Here is a 3,906-nt window from a genome sequence, read left to right on the forward strand (position 1 = left end):
GCCTTCCCGAGGACGCTGCTGCTGCTGCTGGTGGGGTTTCCCACGGTAACATTAAGGCTGTACACAGATGACCCCGTGGTGATGGAGTGAGTGGGCCCGAGCTACCCGTGAGAGGTCTCAATGGCAGGTGAGGGGTTTTCAAGCTTCTCAAGAGGATTCCGATCCAACAATAGTAGGTCAGCGTAAATCTGGTCTCAGCTTTACACTGTGGCTCGAGTTGGGGTATTGGCTACTTTGTTTAAAACAAAAACTTTGCCTCAAAATCTGTTTCGAGGCCACAGCTCTTGGAGATGAACACGTAAATTCCCTAAGGAGCTTCACAGAGTAGAACACCTACTGTGTAGACAGTAAGGAGCCCCTAAGTCGCCTGCCTTCTCCACCGGGTCCTTTGGACCCTGTGCCTCCCGAGGGGAGCTGGTGGAGGTCCCATCCTAGTTCCTCTGTGGTCGGAATAGACAGACCGCCCAAAGCTTGGCCCCTAGGAAGCCCTTCTCCAGCTTGCCTTGAGCGAGCATACCTAAAAAAGGTGGCCTATGCTGCCACCTGGTGGTCACTCCTGAGCAATGTTCTGTGCAGGGGATTTTGCGCAGTCCTGCCCTTAGAGACTCTGGAGACCTTTACTGCGGAAGGATCTTGTCACGTGGTTTGCTTTCTGCGTTTCCTAAGCCTGGGTACAGGGCACCCTGACTGTCTATGCAGCAGCATAGAGTTTATTCTTGATTCCTCCCTCTCTCTGCATCGCAAATCCAGGCTGTCCCTGTGGGAAATGTAAAAGAAACACAGTATCTTTTCTATCCAAGGGTTAAACAAGACAAATTTCATTTTAAAAAAATGTAAAGAAGCTGCTAGGCAGAAACTCAAATTCCTTCAAGGTCAGCATTTCTTTTCTCGATTTGAATTTTTGTTTGTTAGTGAGTGTGTGTTGCCTGTAGAGCAGTGCTTCCAGTGCCCAGACAGACCAAAAGAGGGCGTCGGATTCCTTAGAATTGGAGGTGGTTGTGCCTCACTATGTGGGTTCTGGAAGTCAAATCTGGGTCCTATCAAAGTGCACCGGTGCTCACAGTTGCTTTCTGATTATTAACGGTGGCACTTTAAATTAGCCAGTCACGGAAGAATATGAGGCGGAGCTCATATTCTCCACCCTCTGTACTGGGAATGAAAACCCAGCCCAAACCACATAACAGGTGGTCTCCGCTTGGTTAGATGAGGCTGCGCAGTCTCTGCAGAGTCGGTTAGATGAGGCTGCGCAGTCTCTGCAGAGTCGGTTAGATGAGGCTGCGCAGTCTCTGCAGAGTCGGTTAGATGAGGCTGCGCAGTCTCTGCAGAGTCGGTTAGATGAGGCTGTGTACCCTTTGCAGAGTCAGTTAGATGAGGCTGCGCACCCTCTGCAGAGACGGTTAGATGAGGCTGCGCACCCTCTGCAGAGTCGGTTAGATGAGGCTGCGCACCCTCTGCAGAGTCGAACTTGCTTACTCTGGATTGTGTGACTGTTTTCTTGGTACCCCAGACCCATTAGACAGATACAGAATGTGTCCCTTGCAGTCCATCTCAAGGCCAGCTCAGCTCCACCCCCACTTCTCCCTGCTCCTTGCAGCCAGCCCTGGCCGGGCAGCGCCCCACAATGGCTCATGCTGTATTCCACTGCTTGGTTCCTACTTTCAGAGCTTACTTTAGTCTTTGGACATCCTTGTGACCTCAGTCAGGTTGCTTGACAGTGTCCCAAACTGGAAAGCAAGCTGGAAATGAAAATTGTGCCTTCTTCAGGGGGCTATTTTTAGGGTGCCATATAAAAAAATTAAAGATGCTATATAAGAAGTTGTGCTGAGTTGGGGCTGTCTACAAGATTGGAGGCACTGTGCTAAGCAAGACCAACTTCACATGACACCCCAGCTGTAAGCTGGGGGGCTCCTCCAGCCATTCTCAGGTTTGAGACTTTTCTAGAAAGACTCACAGAACTCCCCTTGGAGCTGATGTACTCAGGTTATGGTTGGCTCCAGGGAGTATGCATGTGAAGTTGGCCATAGGAAAAGACGGAGCTCGGGGAGGGGAGCCGTCTGTCTGGATGTGGTATTCCTCAGCATGGCTTTGGCATTGTTAACGCAGTGTGGCCAGGACGTCAAGTTCAGTTGTGCCTCCATGTTCAAGCTGACATAATAAGGCACAGCTGGCCCTCATTCAGTCTGTCTGGTTTCATGGCCAGCCCCACCCCAAGACAATGCAAGTATGGTCATCCCACCCTACAGCACACCTGTGAGAATATCCAGTTTGCCCCAGGGTGAGGTCAGCTTCCTAAGTACACAGGTGTGTCTGCTTTCCCATTGTTACGCAGTTACCCTCTGCTTCTCATAGGTCCCCCTGCCTCTGGGCCTTTGTGCGTGCTAGTCTCTCAGGAAGCAGCATTAGGGTTGAGGTAGGTGCCCTTGGTGTATATGTTTTTGTTTTGTTTTTGCTTATTGTGCCATTGCTATGGTCTTGTCAGTTGTCTGTGCCCATCTCCCCTGGGGCAAGAGGGCATTTGTCCTGGTCTTTCCTATCCCAGGTACTCTGCACAGAGTAAGCGTTAGGCAGCCAGTTATTACATTAATTTTTAAATTCTCCACCATTCTTAAAAATCAAATGAGACCCGGAGAAAGGATCTGAATGCAGGAGGCATGAGTCTAATACAGAGCCTGTTACTTATAAAAGTACAGAAACTCAGCGAGTAGCTGAGTGCAGGGTGTGTGTGGGGGGGTGTCAAGGCTGGCCTTGAACTCACAGAGGTCCTTCTGCCTCTCTTGTACTGGGGTTAAAGACTTGTACCACCACACCCGACTTATGGCCTCTTGAAAGGAACTTGGTGGCAGCCTGCCTGTCTCTAACGGGCTGTGGGGCAGAGGAAGTGATGGTCCGTGGGTTCTGAAGATTAGAAAATTAGACTCTAGTTTCATGTAACCCACGGCCTTCCTAAGATAGACGCTTGTGCTGAGGGGTTACCACAGAGTAACCCCACCCATCTGCCCAGGGTAGGGACCTAGGGTGTTTTGAGGTTCAGGCATTGCAGTTAGGGAGGCTGGAGCTGGGACCCAGCGTTGTGTGGGAAGAGAGGGCTTGGAAAAGGGGAAGGAAGATCACCCTGGGTAGAGGTCATCTTGAGAGCAGAGGGAGGAGTGAGAGAGCCCCTGGGAAGGAGCCATGGCTCAGGGTTACCAGGCACAGGCTGATCTCTGGCTCTGAGATAAAAGGCTCTCCAGGGTCCGGAGTGGGCCCTGAATTTGGTCCCCAGGACAGGTGGAGCAGAAATCAAGGCCTCAAACAGACTCCATTCTGAGAGCCTGCAGGAAAAGTTCTGGGGACTAGAAATTCTGGGCTTAGCTCTGCAATGTGTCCGGGCTAACTCCTCGTGTGTGTGTGTGTGTGTGTGTGTGTGTGTGTGTGTGTGTATGTGTGTGTGTGTGTGTGTGTGTGTGTGTGTATGCTTGCACACTCTCAGTCTCCTAATATGTTGACTAGAAGTGTAGGTGGGTAACTGGAGGCCGTTTCTGCACACTCAGGGGGTGCAGAGCAGGTGGGGAGGAGCCTGGAGGGCAAATTGAATGGGTCCCTCCAGCCTCTGTCCACAGACTTGGGCCTTGCTCACCCCACCCCCACCCAACTTCTCTTCACAGACCATATCTTTGTCTTCTCCTTTTCTATTTTCAGATATCCTAGAGCTCTGAGGAAGGCACAGGCTGGCGGGGAAACCCAGAACTCAGTTGCTGTGGAGGCTTCTCCAGAGCAGTGGTGTGGTGCCATGTGCGGAGTGGCCTGGGCTCAGGAAGACAACAGGGAGGTTAGGCCCAAATGCCTCTGGAGGGGGAAGCACAAAGGGTCATTTCCCTGTCCTGGCCCCGTCCTTGTCCTTGTCCTGGGGAATAAAGTTTCTTGTTG

Source organism: Microtus pennsylvanicus, chromosome 9, assembly GCF_037038515.1.
Source record: "Microtus pennsylvanicus isolate mMicPen1 chromosome 9, mMicPen1.hap1, whole genome shotgun sequence".
In the NCBI taxonomy this organism is placed as follows: domain Eukaryota; kingdom Metazoa; phylum Chordata; class Mammalia; order Rodentia; family Cricetidae; genus Microtus; species Microtus pennsylvanicus.